The 20,881-nt window shown below is 37.3% G+C and overlaps 2 long non-coding RNA genes across 8 annotated transcripts in view; both read right to left on the bottom strand.

Moving 5' to 3' along the window:
* The window catches only part of LOC147830780 (uncharacterized), a 227,584-nt gene extending 217,686 nt beyond the window's left edge, over nt 1-9,898 (bottom strand). For all 5 annotated transcript variants that reach the window (XR_015526075.1, XR_015526073.1, XR_015526072.1 and 2 more), the window contains exons 1-2: nt 9,672-9,898; nt 1,516-1,614 (exon numbers count right to left, since the gene is read on the bottom strand). This is a non-coding gene — a long non-coding RNA (uncharacterized LOC147830780). The remainder of the gene's footprint in view (nt 1-1,515; nt 1,615-9,671) is intronic.
* Nucleotides 9,899-12,111: 2,213 nt separating this feature from the next.
* LOC147830775 (uncharacterized) overlaps nt 12,112-20,881 on the bottom strand; it is a 148,450-nt gene continuing 139,680 nt past the window's right edge. Inside the window, exon 3 of one of the 3 annotated variants that reach the window (XR_015526103.1) lies at nt 12,112-13,253. This is a non-coding gene — a long non-coding RNA (uncharacterized LOC147830775). The remainder of the gene's footprint in view (nt 13,254-20,881) is intronic. The other 2 variants (XR_015526105.1, XR_015526104.1) reach the window with 2 other exon arrangements.

Genomic DNA, 20,881 nt, shown 5'->3' with positions numbered 1-20,881 from the left:
TTATTGACTCTAATTTAAATAAATAATAATAATAATACAAAAACATTAAGAAGGTTTCCAAAAGTGCTAGGAGCAAACCTGAGGATTTATAGAAACATTAGGCATCAGTTACCCATGGCTGCTGCTGCTAAAGTTATGAATACAATGATTTTACCTCACTTATCTTATTGTGCTACAAGCTGGTCCCACACTAACATTACAGCAATAAAACCATTGTATGTTATATATAAACAAACTGTAAACTATAAAATTTAGCTAAAACGCCAAGGAGCTATCATCATTGTTACTGTATTGCACAACAAAAAATATTAACATTAAACAGTTTCTTATTTTATGCTGATGTATGTTTAATGTACAAAATATTTAATGATCTTGCACCACCACCCCTTAAACAATGTGTGATTGTCGGCAAGGACAATATAAGACACACCTGGTCATCGGTTAGAGGTGATAGTTCAGTTAAACTTAAAAGAACTGCTTTTGGACAATCTCTTTTTTTTCAGTCAGAGCAGCAGAAAGATGGAATAAAACACCAGTGCATATCAAAGAGAGTAGCACTTTTAATTATTTTAAAACTGTTCTTAAATTTTGGCTGAAACAAAATCAAATATGCAGCCACTGATTTGATTTCATTTTATTGATAATGATGCATTGCATGTATTGTATTGTAAGTGTATAATGTATTATTTTTTAACATCCTGCCCGGGGTCTACAGATGTAAATTAACTATAGCTAACTCTGGCACAACATGTCATGTTGTACATTGTCCCTAAATAAATAAAGTAAATAAAAATAAACTGAACTTCATCTCTGAAAACTGGACTGAAGCAGTTTCAATTCAACCAGAACTCCTATGACACAATCTACATCGTAAAATCACTATAGAAGTTAAGATGAATTGAATTAAGTTTGTACAAGTGTACCAGAAGCCTTCACATTTCAGGACAGTTCTTAATTGCATTTTTTGGCGTGGAAAAACACAAATGGCTTGTGAAAAAAAGAGAGACAGCTCTACATGGGGGATTTAAAGATATCTGGCAACCTCACACATAAAAGCTTGCATCAGAGGCTCGTACAGCATTCTTTATAATAGTCTTTTCCATTTATAAGATTTTTTTTGGACAAAAATAAATGGCTAAGGTAGCAATATTTTAAACTACATCGTAGACTTTTTTCCGTCAACAATATTGCATGGTGATTTACAGTCGCAATTAACACTTAATGACCTTATTATTGTCTTGAGGGAGAGGAAAAAAAGCTTGTTTACCAACATTTTTCATGGCAGATTTTATTAACAGCTAAAATCAGACAGCTTCATTTAGTGGTTGAAGCTGTCCGATTGTTAGCCTTCCATCAAATCCGAACCACCATATAATCTGGTGGCGACCTCCTACAGTGGTCTTTTCAAGAGATTTGACATGACGCTTCAGTAGCTGTCAGCGTCTGACTGAAGTCTGCCGTCTGATGCACTGCTTAAATGTACTGTCCATGTCATAAAGAGCTCAGATCTCTGACCTTGTGTTCTTTGAGTCGAGATATCTCAGCCGTTTCTCCAGCGCTGAACCACACTGAGCTCCGGGGGCTCCAGCAGGTGTGACTCCAGGGAAATAAAGTCTGGATACACAACAAGAAGCTCAGTGACACTTCTGCTTGACAAACAGGACGGTCTCGCAGTACAATAACACTGTGCACTTTCTTTGTTTCTGTCACCCCGAGGGTTTCTCTAACCAATGAAGGAGGAATTCGCAATTACTGTACCTACAAAACACAAAGTATTAAGCGAATGACAGTGAGGAGTTTTCTTTTTCAGCTACTAACACACCATCGAAGCTGCAAATGCTGGAAGTTTTACAAAGATTTTAATGCATTGTAAATGTTTTCATGGAGAGAATACCTAGAAAATCGTTAGCTATCCAGTTATCTCAATTGTACAGTAGTATAGAAGCATAATCCTAGCTAATAGGTATGCTAACTAGATAATTAGCCTATTGAGTATTGTTTATAAAACAAACAGTTTAGTTACAGTATGCTAGCCAGCACATTAGCAAATTACACAACCAATCTTATAACCCTTTCATGCATATCGCATGTTATCAGCCTTGGCTGGTCCACGAAGCATACGATCACACTGGTGTGATTAGAATATTTAGAGCGCACGTCATCAAATAACATTTATTTTAGGTTTCAGATATTCAAATACACATAACTACAAGCAGAACATACCATTTAAGGCTTGTAAATACCTGTGGATATCTATGGGAGATGACCAGCTAAAACCAGCTTGACCAGCCTAGCCAGGCTGGCAGCCCAGTTAAAACCAGCTATGTCAAGCTTAAAACAGGCTAGTCAAGGTGGCTTTAGCTGGTCATTTTACAGCCTGACCAGCTAAGACCAGGCTGGAAATAGCCAAAACCCTTCTAAAACTAGGCTGGTCAACCAGCTAAAACCAGCCAACCAGTCTAGGCTGGTTTAAGCTGGATTTTTTAGCAGGGTAGTCAGCAAATTAGCTTAACTTGCTTTAGAAGCAACCACTATTGGTACAGCACGCTAGCCAAACTTTTTTTTTAAGCAAACAGTATAAGCAGACCAGCCAATTAGCCAAACATACAGCAAAGCCATTTATCCAAGCATCTAATCTTACAGGGGATTCTAATGTAGCATGGATGTATTCATTATCTGTATGTGATCTATAACGCCTACAGAAAGCTGTTAACATTTCCATTGATCTGTTCCCTCACTGCTTATGTGAACAGAGTATGACAAATCAATCTTCAATACATGAGAGTTTTTTTGGAAGTAATTATATAGTTACATGTTGGTTTATTGAGCTAATCAGCATCCTCAAACAAATTAGCATGTTTTGCTAATGCCACAGACAGCGTTTTCACGATCACAGCAGAATAAACATTAAAACGACTTTCACTGCATATTAAGCGAGAACAGGGGAACGTATTTCTAACACTTCATCTTGTAAACGCCGAGGTGAAACCATGTAAATAATAAGCGTTCATTATTATGGCTTTATTTTTAGCAATTCATTTTTGAAGCCACAAAACAGGCTGATTCTCGCAGTAGAGTTGAGCCGAAATCACATTTACTCTCCCTTGCTCTCCTTCTTTCTCATAATATCTATCCTGTGTTCCTTCATTTCAACTGTATTGATCCAAACATATTGATTTTTTATGCTCACAAAATGACTTTTACCAGCTTTGCCGTTAGGTGTGGTTATGCAGGCGGCTCCGAGAGAGAAAATCTGCCCTGAAAGATGGATAATGCTGACCGCAGCTAAGATGAAGACATAGATTATATTGTTTCAGGTGAAGCTTTGTCATTTAATTGTGTCTCTACCTTTACTTTACTCAAAGAGATTTGGGCCTGGAGAATATTTTAATATACACTCACCGGCCACTTTATTAGGTACACCCATTCGACTGCTCGTTAACGCAATCATCTCAGACTGGTTTCTTGAACACAAGTTCACTGTACTCAAATGGCTTCGACAGATCTCAATCCACAAATGGGATGTGGTGGAACTGGACATTCGCATTATGGATGTGCAGCCGTCAAATCTGCAGCAACTGCGTGATGCTATCATGTCAATATGGAGCAAAATCTCTGAGGAATATTTCCAGTACCTTGCTAAATCTATGCCATGAAGGATTGAGGCGGTTCTGAAGATCCAGCCTGGTACTAGTAAGGTGTACCTAATAAAGTGGCCAGTGCATGTATATTCTCAGAAACAAACAAGCCCTGCATTGGAAAAGACGCTTATCTCATATTCAATCGACTTGCCACCTGAAAAAGCCTTTATCACTCTGATGACCCGCTTTTTAGAGTCACATATTTGTTATCTTGCGTTGGGATGTTGCCAGATCAGAAGCATGATGGGATCCTTATGGGCTTTTCATGCATGCATACTGTGATTTTATCATTGGGGGTTGTCAGTCTGTGTATTTATTGGTCATAGTGGGGGGTTTACACTGCTCACATTTTATGTTACTACACATTGGCTACACAGCTAGCCAAATACGACAGTAATTGATGTTATGATATAATAATTTACCTATAATAATATTCAAATATGTTGTAAAATTATTCATTTATTTTTCTTCGGCTTAGAGTCATGAATCGAGTCACTGCATGATGCTATAGGAGTCAAACTATACTGCATGCTGCATGTTTTCTATTCGCTAAAGAAATCAGCTCATTAAAGTAATTCATTAAAAAGTCAAACTACAAACATTATACCATATGATTTGATTCACTACATGAATCGACTCACTGCATTCATTCGTTCAGGAGTCAAACTACTGTACATACTGCATATTTTCTATTCAATTTTCTATTTATTGGTCAAATGACCAATATCTTGTCGTATGATTTGAATCAAGATGAATCGACTCACTACATTTATTCGTTTGGGAGTCAAACTACACAGCATGATGCATATTTTCTATTCGCTAAACAAATCAGCTCATTAAAGTAATTCGTTAAAAGAGTCAAACTACAAATATCATATGATTTCATTCACTACATGAATTGGCTCACTGTATTCATTCATTCAGGAGTCAAACTACACTGCATATTTTCTATTTGCTAAACGAATCAGCTTATAATTGTAATTAATTAGGGAGTCAAATGATAAATATCTTGCCGTATGATTTGATTTACTATGAATCGACTCACTACATTCATTCGGTAATCGAACTACACTTTCTATTCGCTAAACGAATCGGCTCAAAAGAATTCAGTAAAGAAACTACAAATATTGTACCATATGATTTGATTCACTACATGAATCGACTCACAGCAATCATTCGTTCAGGAGTCAAACTACTGTACATACTGTATATTTTCTATTCGCTTAATGAATCAGCTCATTAAAGTAATTCAATAAAGAGTCAAACTAAAAAAATATCATGACATATGAATTGATTCACTAAATGAATCGACTCATCGATTCATTTATTCAGGAGACTACTGTACACACTACATACGTTTTATTCTCTAAACGAATCGACTAATTAAAGATATTCATTTAAGAATCAAGCTACAAATACTGCGTATGATTTGATGCACTACATCAGGGGAGTCAAACTCATTTTGGCTCAGGGGCCACATGGAGGAAAATCTATTCCAAAGTGGGCCAGACCGGTAAAATCATGGTATTTATAACATACAAACCAACAACTTCAGATTGTTTTCTTTGTTTTAATACGATCAACATAAAACAGGAGCCGGAGGACGACACAATCTCACTGTAATTTGTAACTTTTTGATTTAGTGGTTAATTCATATGAATTCGTACAACCTCATTCGCACTATTTAGCACGATTTGCTTATCCACCAAATGATGGTTGGGTTTAGAGGATGTGGTTGCGTGCCACGCCTCCATTTTTCATACTGTACATTTTCGTTTGACCGAACTCGGAATAATTCGCCACTAAACTGACCAATCAGAAATAGGTAAATTTCCTTGTGAGAACACCTCAGTGTGGTGTGGCAGGGGATAGATGTGGTCTTTTTCTCTGAGAAGGCTGTCAGACTGACGCTGATTTAGGCATCTGGATGGGATTAAATTAAGTTTGCAATTGGAACAGCAGCTTTTTATCTATTTATTTATTTAAATGCATATCATTTTTATACTTTACAGAATCAGATTAAACCTGTTTGCGGGCCTGAATTGTAAAAGGGGGGCTCAGGGGTAGGCCCTCAACCCCTAAGACCAACCCAAAGATGGGCTGCATCCGAAACCGCATACTTCCATACTATATAGTACGCTAAAATAAGTATGCGAGCTGAGTAGTATGTCCGAATTCATAGAATTCGAAAATCAGTAGGCGAGAAGTACCCGGATAACTTCCTACTTCCGGCAAGATTGTGAAGTGCGCATCCCATGCACGCTACACTATCCCATAATGCCCCGTGAGAGAATTCATGAATGTGACTGAAGCGACGCAACTGACGCAGGTAGGTCACGTGACCATGACAAAATGGCGGATGTAGTACGTCCAAATTCCATTCATACTTTTCACAATGATACTGTATAGAACGTACTTTTCTAACGGCCGAGTAGTAATTTTAATTCAAATGCAGTACCTACTAAGTAGTAGGCGGTTTCGGATGCAGCCATGGTCTCCCCAATGGTAAGTTTTCAACTTAATGGACAGTGACAAGCAGAGATTAATCACGGTTTAAACAAATCTTAATTTTATTTATTACATTTACTATTTAAAACATTGAGCTCAACATCACAATAAAAATGTTTCTTTAATCGAACAATTTTCCTAGTAGCAAAAACACCAGTTAAAGACACTTTCCCAATTCTATACTCTATACTAACAATTCTATACTAACACCCCAAACCTCCATACAAACATAAGCCCCACCCACAAATGGCATAAACCAAATTAATAAAACTAATTAGGTGGTTATTCTAGAACAGGGGCGGCCAACCCTATTCCTGGAGAGCCACCTTCCTGCAGATTTCAGTTGCTACCCATATCAAACACACCTGAGCCAATTAATTAGGACCTGAACACCACGTGATAATTACATGCAGGTGTGTTTGAAATGGGTTGCAACTGAAATCTGCAGGAAGCTGGTTCTCCAGGAACAGGGTTGGCCAACCCTGTTCTAGAACAACAAACCACAAAAAGAAAATGCATACCAAAAACATCAAAATATCCATACAAATACCAGGAAGACTATCCAGCCCGGGGATGCATGATCCGGCCCAAGGGCTGTATGTTTGACACCCCTGCACTACATGAATCGACTCACTGCATTCATTCATTTGGGAGTCAAACAACTGTTGCATGTTTTCTATTCGCTAAACAAATCGGCTCAATAAAGTAATTCAATCTGAACTGACCTACAATAACCAATCTACAGTATATGTCTTTGATTCATTCAATAAATCCATTCACTAGACATTTAATTCAAAACTAATTATTTCGAGAGTCAACTTACAAGGGCCATGCTGAATGAACTCATTAAAGACACTAAGAATCAGACTACACCGATCACATTAGTTTCAACAGCAGCAACATCACTCGGTTCAGGAATTTTATTATGATTTTTTTTTTTTAATGAAAGCAGCTCTGAATAAGAATGGAGCCGATCTGTGGTATAGCCATAGCATTAATTCTCCCCTCGCACACCTGGGCCCTTCATTTAGTTTTACAGCTCTGGTGGAAATCAGACAACAGAGAAAATAATGACCCGTGTCCTTGACCCGTCCACTGCCGAGTTCCCGTTCCCCAACACGACTCCAGCAGCCATATATTTTTAGAGGAAAATAAAATGTGACACAATAAATGATCACACAAGGTCACCAAAGCACCTGCTATTAAATGAAACTCACAAAGTCACACAAATTAAAAGCATTTGCATAATCGTATTCAAGAATATAATTCGCCAAAGGGATTTCAGGCAATTTATTATGGCTGTTGTCAATCTTATCCTTTTCTAAAATCTCTTTTCATCTGCTGCGCTACTGTGTAGGCAAATAAAGGCTCCTTTTTTGAATAAAGAAAAAAAAATCGTTAACTTTGTATTCAATTAAAACAAGCAACTTTATCTGGCAACCTGCTTAAAGCAGACCTATTATGCCAGACTCACTTTTATAAGAGATTAAAGCACAGTTGTGTGGTGACAGTGTGGAAATATGACCAGCTGGTAATGCTAAAAATTTATTAATTTTATTTTCTGTTATCATACTTTATAAAAATAGTCTGCAGAAACACTCTGGTTGACATTCTCCCTTTGTACGTGTCATCAGTGGGGCAAAGCCCCGCCCACTACACTGTAAAAACTTATCAATTAGTCATGACAGCATGTGTTTTTAGTTCAGTGTAGGTTATTAAACTGAGGGAATCTTGTTCTAACTTAATTTCACAAGCTACACAAGCTTTAAGTCAGTTTAACATAAATTCAATGGACTCATAAGATTAATTAGATTCAACTTAAAAATTGAAGGCAACAAGTATTTTTTTTTACAGTGTAGTGACGATCTCTGCCTCATTAGCATAAAGGCTGATTTAAGCTGCGGTCACACTGGGCTTTTCCCCCCATAGACTTCCATACATACGCACGCGAATGCGTCAGACCGGAAACGCGGAGTCATGCATCAAATTTCACAGGTCGCTGCAGTGCAAAGTTCAAGCTTGGTGAACTCTAATCTGCGATTCTTGACTGCTAATAATAATAAGATATATAGATAATCTAAAAAAAATAGATAATCTAATCGCATCACTTGACTGCGTGAGACCAATCGAGGATCAATACAAGACGTCTTTGGAAAGAAATTTAAAACATGGAGCAATGGCTCGCTTTTAAAAATGTCTAATAAGCTTGTTTATTGGGGTTACCCACGGAGGTGACCTGCCTAGTTAACCTAATTAACCTAGTTAAGCCTTTTAATGTCACATTAAGCTGTATAGAAGTGTCTTGAAAAATATCTAGTCAAATATTATTTACTGTCATCATGGCAAAGATAAAATAAATCAGTTATTAGAATTGAGTGATTAAAACTATTATGTTTAAAATTGTGCTGAAAAAAAAAAACTCCTTTAAATTTAACAGAAATTGGGGGAGGGGGGTGGACAAACTGAGGGCTAATAATTCAGGGGGGCTAATAATTCTGACTTTAATTTTATGTACATGTTTATGTACATTTCTTAGTACACTATATACTGAAAAGGTTATTCAAAGATGATTCCTTGGATATACTACTTTTTAAGTGTAATCAATTAATTTGGGTGGAAATGTAAATAAATCAAGTTGAACATAACTAAATTATATGCATTTAAATTAAACAAGTTGTTTGCACTTATTATGCAGACATAACTTTTAAGGTTTTTTCTAGTTTAAGTAGTATTACATATTTTTTTGTGGTTTCATTCTATATACATTCACATTCTAATATTTGAGAAATTTGTTGTATAACACGCAGGGTTTTCTCCCCATTAACAGTTTTTTCTCTCCCTCTCATTAGTAATGATTGTTGAGTTGACCTTGTGTTCAATATATTATTTTCATATCGTTTAGATAATGAGTCATGAGACCATACTGTTCAAAAGAAACTCCAGGTGCACCTGATTTCTATATCCTGATGACAGCAAGTGTTTGCCGAAACGCGTAGGTGCAGTTTTAAGGAATAGTTATATCAATAAAAGCTTATTTAAAATTTTTTTGAGTGCCTAGGATTGATTGTTGCTGTTTATACTTTTTTATTGTTTAATTAATCAGTGTTTTTAAAACATGAATTAAATAAATATAGTTATAAAGTTATTATTTATACATTTATTATATGTCATTTAAAAACACACTTTAAATAAACTCATTTAATTATGTCTGTTTATTTGTCCATTATTTGCTCATTTAAATTGTGATTTATTTATATACATTTTTATGCTTCAATTATTAAATTGATAATTTGATTTTTCATTTGATTTCCAACTGGCTCTCTTGGTCCTCCATAAAAAGGGGCCGTTTCAAACTGTTATAAAACATTATTTGTAGGGTATTTCCAGCTGAAACTTCCTCACACACACACACTAAGGTCATCAGAGACTCATGTTACATCTTCTAAAAAGGGGCATGCAGTACTTTAAAAAAAATTAATGATTTGCCAATAGTTTCATGCATATAATCCGATCAGTACTCACACAGATGATGCATGTTCTTCATTTATTAGCATTACAGATCAGTTCAGCATATAGTATCTGTCAGCGCTCATGCATTTTGTATGTGCACTGCTGTCAGGATCAGTCGTTCAGTATTAGCTTGAAGAGTGCAGTGAGTATGAACAGTCCTTATGCTTCATAATCATACAGATAACTGAACGTAATCCACACTAAAGCACATTCACTATGATCAAAATACTGAGAAACACAGCATAATCAGCGCACTGAAACTCCCTCATAACCTGTGATCAGCTAATTGCTGATTACCCTTAACCCTAATTAGCGGGTGACGCTAATTAACAGGTGACCCTAATTATTGTCTAGTAGTTGTGTAGTCAACAGCGCACAAAATTAAAGAGGAGGAGAAAACGAACGTTTGAGTGTTTTCACATCTAAACTGTTGCTGGAGTACAGTGGACCCTTAAGGGAAACAACTAAAGCTTTTTAGTTTTGTTTTTATTCCCGATATAGTAACAGGGGGAAAAGGCTGTGAAAATGGAGTCCTTGAATTCAATTATACTTATATTATGGAAGGCAATTTATTAGGCAATTTGCACACATTGGCATTTTCCACAGCATGATTTCTCATTAATGAGTCTTTTATTTATTTATTTATTTATTTATTTATATATATATATATATATATATATATATATATATATATATATATATATATATATATATATATATATATATATATTTTTATATATATATATTTTATATATATATTTTATGTATATATATATTTTTTATATATATATATTTTATATATATATATATATATATATATATATATATATATATATATATATATATTTTATATATATATTTATATATATATTTATATATATATTTTATATATATATTTATATATTATATATATATATATATATATATATATATATATATACTGTATATATATTTATTTATTTATATATATATTTATATATTATATTTATTATATATTATTTTTATTTATATAATATTTATATATATATATATAATTTATTTATTTATATATATTTATTTATTTATTTATATATATATATATATATATATATATATATATATATATATATATATATATATATATATATATATATTTATTTATTTATATACATATATATTTACATATATATATATATATATATATATATATATATATATATATATATATATATATATATATATATATATATATATATACATATAGTAGTGTTGCATATTTTGTGGGTATGTTGTGACCAAGATCAAGAGATTGTTTAATTGACCAAAGGCAAACAATTATTGTAAAAAAAACTGATGGTATTGGATTTCCAATGATATTTAAGAAGCGTATGGGTTTAAATCAGAGGTGGGAGTAAGTCACACATGTGCAAGTCACAAGCAAGTCTCGAGCCATAACCTTCACGTCTCAAGCAAGTCAAGTAAGCAGCTGTTTACATCCACCTCTTTTGTCAGATAATCAGGAAGTGACGATTTTGTTCGCTTTGACTCGTTGGAAACTTTGCTGTATTCGCACAACATTTATGCGATGATCTAGTTTTGCGAATTAAGTTAATTCACTTTTTGGATGGAAACATAGCTACTGATTATTTTAAGTCAAGTCCATGATATTTTTGAGTGAGATGCTAATGATCTAATCTGATTTAAGTATTTATGCTAAGCTAAGCTAAAATTGATTTTGCCAGATCCAGAGATTGACTGATTTGGGGGGGTAAAACTCATCTTTCAACTCGACACTCTCAGATTTAAAGCTAACAAACCTGTCACAGAGATTGTAACTTTTCAAACAGTGATTTTTTTTTTTTATTACAGGTCTACATTTGTGCCTTAAATGTCCATATTTATACCTAAAACATACAAATGTGTATCTTAAAGTTGCAAAGGTGAACCTTTTTTGAGTGAGATGCTAACGATCTAATCTGATTTAATGATTTATGCTAAGCTAAGCTAAAAGCATTTCCACCAAATCCAGAAATCAGCTGATTGGATAAAAAAATGGTAGAGCTCATCTTCAACTCTACCAGATTTAAAGGTACAAATCCTGTCACTGAGGTGGTACCTTTTTTGACTGACCAATAGTCTGACCAAATCATTCATGTAGTAATACAACAACAGCAATATAAACAAATTACTCAATTACTGTAGTTTTTACACATAAGATATATTACATTACATCACTGATGAATGTAGTAAAATCCAAGGTATTCAAAGGTTTATCATAATACAACTAGTCCTGTTCCAAGCGTGGATCGAACCAGTGATGCCTGCATGGGAGGCGAACGCCCTAGGAGGAAGCTATGTGATTGATGCCTTTGGACTGCACGCGCCAGCTGGTCTCTGGTAAACACAATACTACGATATGCAGTGGTTTTCTTTAAAGATAGTTTAAAAAATACGCTAATACACTTTAGTATGGTTCAAAACCTTTTTATTGTATTTGAGTTTAATTACTGGTGTGTGGGACTGGTGCAGTGCTTTGAAACAGTAGAAATGTATGTAATCGACGCCTAATCTCTCGCTATACACTTTACTAACCCATGAGGGTGTTTAAACCTTTGAATCAAAATTCGAAGCAGTCACGTCACGTGGGTATAGAAGAAAATGAAGCTTCGGACGTCACTGATCACGTGATGATGGCAAAACGAATCAAGCTCCGGTACACTGCTTCACTGCGAGATGTATCGTTTTTTTGATACATGCTTCGAAGCCTCGGCGCACAACCTCACATCACTAGTAAAAATTAAGAGTCTATTAAAAAATAGTGGAGTATTCTTTAAAAAAACTGTGAGAAAATTGAATTATCAAATCAATTAATCAAATCAAATTGTGCTTTCAATGAACTATTACATCCCTAAACCTAAAAAGATTGACACATTTTATTTTTTTAATTCAACGAATAGAAACTTGAGCATTCTGTGTTTTGTACGAGAGGTCTGACCCGAGTCATTCACTCTCAGAACGACTGAAAAGCGCTCTCTGAGAATAGACAGATTAAAGAGTGCGACCCTTCAGGCGTCCATTTCATAGAGACAGAGTGTGGAGACACACATATGTATTTGATAAAGGAAACTCTCACACACACACACACATACAGTCACACAGCGCAGACAGAGATTACAGAAGATGCTGTTAAAAAGCAACCCGAGGCCTATACTGGGGTTTTTAACCTTGTTTTGGGGAGTGAAGTCTCTGCAGATGACAAACTGGCCCGTGGCATCAACAAGATGAAGTGATACTTCCACTGTCATATCAAAAAGAGCAACTTCAGGGCCCGTCGCTCTCAGACAAACAGACAGAGGGGGGAGGGGGAGAGCCTGGTGCCGCAGGACATCTCCAGATCAGAGGTGGTCTTTGGTCCCGCCGTGGATCTTTGTGCTGCTTTTGACTGCTCACCTGCTCAGCTGAGACCACACGGATGTCTGCACCGCTGGATCCCTCGGGGGACGTGTTGACTCTGATCTCTGGCTCTCGGTCACCGGGGGGCTGGCTCTCTGGGGAATTTGGTCTGGTTGGTGCCGATTTTCTTGCTGAAGACATTTTCGTGCCAGGATTTTGGTGCTACAATGTGAAAAAAAAGATAAAAGCATCTGCGGTGGCCATACTGTAAAAAAAAAAAAAAATCTGTTAAATTTACAGAAATATTGGCATGCCTCTGATGCCCATAAGGGATTGGAGAACATATTTCCGAATTCACGACTTCAATTCAAACACTTAGTATTCATGGCCACTCCTCTGACATGTATATAAGAGTTGGGGAACACATTTCCAAGATGACAATGCCCATTTCCAGTCCTAACATCCATGACCACGCCTCTTATGCCCATATAAGGGTTAGTGAACAAATTTCGAGGTGATAACACCCATTCCAACCCCTAACATCCTTGGTCTCATCTCTGACACCCATATAAGGTGTGGCGAACACATTTCTGTGGTGACAACCCACATTTCATCCCTTAACATCCATGGCCACACCTCTGATGCCCATATAAGGGATGGCAAACACATTTCTGAGGTGATAACACCTATTCCAACCCCTAATTTCCATGGCCATGTCTCTGATCCCCATATCAGGGTTGGCGAAAACATTTCCAAGGTGATAACACCCATTCCAACCCCTAACTTTCATGGCAACGCCTCTGACGCCCATATAAGGGTTGGTGAACACATTTCTAAGGTGAAAACACCCATTCCAAACCCCTAACATCCATGGCCACACCTCTGATGCCCATATAAGGGTTGGTGAACACATTTCTAAGGTGAAAACACCCATTCCAAACCCCTAACATCCATGGCCACACCTCTGATGCCCATTTAAGGGTTGTTGAACACATTTCCGAGATGACAACGCCTATTCCCACCCTTAACATACATGGCCACACCTCTTACGCACATAAAAGAGTTGGCGAACACATTTCCAAGTTGATAATACCCATTCCAAACCCTATCATCCAAGACCACGTCTCTGACACTTGGTGAACACATTTCTGAGGTGATAACAACCATTACAACCCCTAACATCCATGACCATGCCTCTGATGCCCATATAAAGGTTGGCGAACACATTTCCGAGGTGATAACACCTATTTCAACCCCTACCTTCCTTGGCCACCTCCTGACACTTATATAAAGCTGCGGTCAAACTAAGCTTTTCCTCCCATAGACTTCCATTCATACGCACTTGAATGCGTCAGATTGGAAACGCAAAGTCATGCGTCAAGTTTCGCAGGTTGCTGCGGTGCAAAGTTTAAGCTTGGTAAACTCTGAACTGCAAAATTGCATCACATGACAGCATGAGACCAAACGAGGATCAAAACGTGACATCTCAGGACAAAAATTTAACATGGAGCAATCGCTCGCTTTTTTAAATGTCTAAAAAGCTTGTTTAATCCCTCCCCTTTTCGCAGCGCCGCACGACAGAATATTCCCTAATGTGACCACAGCTTAAGGGTTGGTGAACACATTTCCCAGGTGATAACTCCCATTCCAACCCGAATATCCATGGACAGCCTCTGATGCCCATATATAAATTGGTGAACACATTTCCGAGTTGATAACACCTATTCCAACCCTTAACATCCAAGGCCACGCCTTTGATGCCGGTATAAAGTTTGCCAAACCCATTTCCAAAATGACAACGCCCATTCTCACCCCTAACATCCATGCCCATGCCTCTGACGCACATATAAGAGTTGGTGAACACATTTCTGAGGTGATAACACCCATTCCCACCTCTAACATCCATGGCCACTCCTCTGATACCCAAGTATTTCTTGCTGAAAACACTAGAAGACTTTTAGTGGCAAGATTTTAATGCTATAAAAAATAAAAAACTGTGGTTGCTACACTGTAAATTTTTTTTTTAAATGTCATAAGTGTTGTAAAAAAAAAAGTCCTTCCCCGACGTTCTGATGCATTTTTAACAAATGGCAGAATACTATTTGTACAAAGCCTTTTTTTACACAATTAGTAGCCCTCCTGTGAGGTTTGTTTATATATATATATATATATATATATATATATATATATATATATATATATATATATATATATATATATATATATCCCAAACAATGTCACAGTATTTCCTATAATATTTTTTCCTCTGGAGAAAGTCTTATTTGTTTTATTCTGGCTAGAATAAAAGCAGTTTTTAATTGTTTTAAAACCATTTTATGGTCAATATTATTAGCCCCCTTAAGCATTTTTATTTTTCGATTGTCTACAGAACAAACCCCTGTTATACAATGAGTTGCCAAATTAACTTAGTTAAGCCTTTAAATGTCATTTTAAGCTGAAAACTAGTATCTTAAAAAAATCTAAAATGTTATATTATTTTAAGAGAAATCAGTTACTAAAAATGAGTTATTAAAACTATTATGTTTAGAAATGTGCTGAAAAAAAATCTTTCCGTTAAACAGAACTTGGGGAGATACAGGGGGGCTTAATGATTCTGACTTCATCTATATGTATTTTTTTACTTCTCTTTTTGACAAAACACCAAAACATGATTAAAAACATTCAAATTTTTTTTACTTTTTTCGGTACAAGTCCAGCAATGTGTCATCTACACTCAAAAAAATAATAGTATGACTTCTGAGAATCGCTCTCTGCTAATGAAAAAGAAGGTGGACGGCAAGAAACTCTAATGTCTCGCAGACATAATTCCCTCTCAGAAAATTCCTCTTTTATCTTTATTTCAATAAGCTGTTGAGCTTCTGAGAGCGTTTGAGGGGTTTGAGTGCACCGTGGCGGGACTGCAGCAGAGTTTAATAAGAGCAGAAATCTCTAATAATGAAGCTTTAGGGAGGCCATTTTAAACACGCTGGAGCCCCCTGGTGGACCGCCGAAAACTACAGGAGCTCCACCCCAAAAAAACAAACGAACAAACAGCTGACTTTTCCTCGTGTCTGTGTGTTTGACAAACGCTCGCATGTTCTGGCCTCCATCTGTAGAGCAGAAATGGGCCTGGCGGAGATTTCACAGCGAGATGACAGACATCAAACCAATTACTGGATGGATGTGGCCGACTGGACGCTCTGGATCTCTGTGATGCATTAAAATGAATAAAATGATCCATCATTCACACCGCAGTCACAATAAAGATAATACGGAATGACCCAGATTCAGGAAAACACACCACACCCGACGCGCTGCGTGTGTATGTGTGTGTGTGTGATTCACTGCTGGGAGTAAAAGCACTCAGACGTGGAGAGAGAGAGAGAGAAAAACAGGGAACATTAGTTAAATGTGTCTGACGGGAAGTTATTAGGAGAAAGGCATCATTCGGACTCAGACTTGCTGTGGACTAGACGTGATTCATGAAGAGCGACTACAAATTGGAGTTATTCAATATGGCGGCTGCGTGAAAGAAAGTCCACTGCATGAGGCAACACTGAGTTTCCCCCCACTTTATTAATTCAGTGCCAGAAGAACAAGATGTATTACATGATATTTGAATAGTTTTCTGAAAGGGAGAATCTAAAAAAATAGACAATATGTTTTAATGCTTTTTTGCTATTATTCTAAAAGATTTCTATATATTTATATCGGTCAACCCACCCGTTTTTCCTGGGATTATCCCGTATTTTACAGTTCTATCCCGCTATCATCCCGTAAAGGTATTTTCCCGTGTTTCTCCTGTATTTTCAGTCTTTCTTTGAAGGGTGGCAAACAAAAATTAAAGACCGGATACTCCCTATACGCAACCCATACCGCCGAACCACCAGGGGCCGCCCCTTGTGAGTCTGTTCTGTGCTTTATGTTTGGTGATGAAAAAGCATTGAAATAAATATAAAAACGGCGGGATTCCCTTATGGATTGCGTATAAGGCTTGCTAATGTGTGTGTGTGTGTGTGTGTGTATATATATATATATATATATATATATATATATATATATATATATATATATATATATATATATATATATATATATGAGCAATATCACACTCGTAGCAGTGCGATATGGCTGTATATCGGCACTGGTGGGAGGCGTGCGGTGGCACGAGGCCGCAAGCCAAATGCCTTAGTGCCCCCACCAGTGCCGATATACAGCCATATCGCACTGCTACGAGTGTGATATTGCGTTTATACAACAGTTTGACGCTATAATTGTGTATATAAACAAAATCAAACATGGAGAGTCTCAAAAACTCTTTTGTATGAGGAACTACTTTCTTCCGCCTTGGATTCAAATCATAAGCTGACAGTTAAACAGTTGAGCGTGCATCTTTTAAACTTTAGATCTGTAGTGTCTGCTTTTTGCTGGCTGTATGTAGGCGGAGTAATACACAAAGGGTAAAGACGTTTTACGGGTCCTGATATTACTTAAATATATCACTGCTATCAGCCAATCAGATTCAAGAACCAGACAGAACTGAGAATTTTTACCTCTCCGCTGTCGCCACTGGCTTGCATGGTTCAGGATCTGAAAAGCTACTCATCGATGAATTTGCTCTTCAGTGTTTGGACTCTCAATAATGACTTCAAACCACACTTAACTGAGCTAAACTGAACTTAAACACTAAAAACTGAACAACCCTGATCCAGTTACTATGACCATTTATGTGAAACTGCTTTGACACAATCTACATTGTAAAAGCGCTATACAAATAAAGCTGAATTGAACAAAATGTAACTTTTTACAACGGAGGAGCGACTCCGCTGACTGATTGTATCCCTGATTTAGACAAAACTATACATTTCGAGAATGAAGCGCGGCTGCGGCTGGAAAACATTTTTTTAATGCACCACACATCATTTCAGGAGGAAGCCTGAATTAATTTAGCTAAATTGCGACATGGTCCTCTTGCAGAAATATTTCCAATGATCCATCAGGTAATGTTTTCCCTCTCTCAGTTGGTAAAGCGCTGTCAACAAAAATCTTTCCTCCATATCCCATAATGCACAGTGCATCGGAATACCGCAGCTGGATTTGTCCAAAAGGCGCAGTACTTTTTGCGGTTGGACCTGTTTTAGTACAGATCAACTCTTCGAGCAGGTCTCGGTACGCTTTTTTGGTCCACTTTTGGTGCGCACTCGAGTATGACTGCAGCATTCACACCTGCCCAAACGAACTGCACCAAGAGGGAAAACGAACTGGTGCGATTCAACCAAACTAAATAAAGCAGGTGTGAAAGCACCCTTAAAGTTGCATTGTGAAACTTACCTTATATTTTACAGTAAATATATACAATACTGTAACTACATATACTGTAGAGGCGCTGTAAATGTTAACATGGTATTTTAGCTGTAATTGATTTACAGCAGTGGTTCTCAAACTGTGGTACATGTACCACCAGTGGTACGTGGGCTTCCTTCTGGTGGTACGCGGAGGAATCAAATGTCATAGGTATATTCTATATATATTTTAAAATGTATCATATTATTTATATATGAATATGATGACATATAGCCAAGATTTCTAAAGTCCAGGCACCATTTGCAGGTGTTGATAAAGTGGCCACTTTATGTTAATACTTTACATTTAAGTACAGACAGTGCTAGATCGATAAAATGAGGTGCCTGACCAGGTTTCAGAGGTTCCGGATTCGGCATGTTCCGGCACAAATTAAGCCCCGAGTACAGCCTTTTTAATTTTTACTTTTTAAGAGCAGTAATATTTAATTTTTAACTTTTAAAAGCATATTTTAATTTAAATATCATAATTCAATTTAGTTAAATTGAAAAATTTATGTTTAAAGTGGCTGACAATAATCAATATTTTTAATGATAGGAATTTATCTGCCTCGTTTTTGAACTGTGCAGTGCTGTAGCTGCTTCATCGGCCTACTATGCTATATGCTATTGTATTTCAATACTGCTTATGGTGGTACTTGAAGACACAATTCATTTCTGAGGTGGTACTCGATGACAAAAGTTTGAGAACCACTGATTTACAGTAAGTTACTGTAAATTCACAGGTTCCTCAGCTGAAGTTGGTTAACTTTAGCTAGGATGGCTGCCGATTGGACCGGTTTGCCTTAAAGGGACTTTTGTCTCTTCTTCACAGCCGCACGTGTCTGAAAGCTCTCATCACCATTGCACATCACGTGACGCAGGTCAGTCCAAAACACTGAACCGCACTTTTACATGTGATTGAAGGCCAGATTGACATCCAACCCTCAGGACTCCTGGCGTCACGTGCACTCAAAACCCACTGTGTTCAGGAACGGATCTAAAGCCTGCTGAGATGGTGTGAGAGTTTAAATCAGCCTGCTGGAGATACAGACGCCCACGCTATATGCAGAAAGAGAGAGGCCTGACATTAGTATATACTGTCACAAATCCTGCCAAAAAAAATCATCCAGAGAAAGCGAGACTAATCAGATCTGCACTGGATGTCCTTATGCGTGCAGTATATGGTCAGAACAGCATGCTACTTTATTGCTCATATTAATTTTGCAGTATGCCGAAGCAGTATCCTGTTTTTTTTCTCCACTCAGATTATACACTACAACTGATAAACTATGCAAACTTCTGAATTAATCATGCCACATACTGACAACAATGAAGCATAGTAACGTTTGAAAGCAATGCCTGCTATTTTTAAAACCTACGGTGTGAACTATGCTTGCCGCAAAATGTAAAAATGTATACTTCAATACTATTTGTATTTGGCAAACTATATTTTTAACTGTAACACGGTGACACTAACTGAGGTGAGAATCCACTTGCAGGTTTATTGGGGTAGTCAGGCAAGCAATGGTCAACGTGGGTGCAAAAAGATGTATATGGCAGGCTTTATGCTGGCAGCTAGCTCTCTGCAACACTCACATGGTCGCCCACTGAAGCTAAGCAGAGCTGCGCCCAGTCAGTACCTTGATGGAAGACCACATGGGAAAGCTAGGTTGCTGCCAGAAGTGGTGTTAGTGAGGCCAGTAGGGGGCGCCAAACCTGTGGTCTGTGTGGGTCCTAATGCCCCAGTATAGTGACGGGGATGCTATACTGCTCAGTGAGCGCCATCTTTCGGATGAGACATTAAAACCGAGGTCCCGACTCTCTGTGGTCGTTAAAAATCCCAAAGTAAGAGTAGGGAGTAGGGGTTTAACCACGGCATCCTGGCCAAATCTGTCCACTGGCCTCTGTCCATCATGGCCTCCTAACCGTCCCCATATTCCAATTGGCTTCATCTCTGTCTCCTCTCCACCAATCAGCTGGTGTGTGGTGTGCGGTCTGGCGCAAAATGGCTGCCGTCATGTCATCCAGGTGGAAGCTGCACACTGATAGTGGATGAGGAGATTCCCCCCACCCCATTGTGTAAAGCGCTTTGAGTGCCCAGAAAAGCGCTATATAAATGTAAGGAATTAATATTATTATTATTATTAAAGACAATCCAGAATCGTAGTTCAGGCGAGAGGTCGGAAGGCAGGCGGCAGACAGGGATAACTAGGAACAAGGCTGAGGTAAACACACGGAAGAACAAGACTAAGGAAACCGCGTAGAAATGTCACTTTATAGATAACAAGACTCGGCAATGGAAGTGAGTGTGTGTGCTGCTTAAATAGTGTGTTTAATCAGTCTTTGACAATCCTCAGGTGGTGCGAGTGTAATCAGTCAGAATGAGGAAGCATGTGTGTGTGTGAGCCATTGTATGTATGAAAATGTAGTCCAACAATGGCAGATTTGTAGTCCATTAGTGTTTGTTTGTAAGATCCAGCGATCTATGAAGTACGATTGCTGGTAATC

The sequence above is a fragment of the Danio rerio genome, chromosome 25 (genome assembly GCF_052040795.2).
Source record: "Danio rerio strain M-AB ecotype USA chromosome 25, GRCz13ab, whole genome shotgun sequence".
Taxonomy (NCBI): Eukaryota; Metazoa; Chordata; class Actinopteri; order Cypriniformes; family Danionidae; genus Danio; species Danio rerio.
Note: the sequence above shows the minus strand (reverse complement) of the source record. Positions and strands in the feature narration are given on the sequence as shown.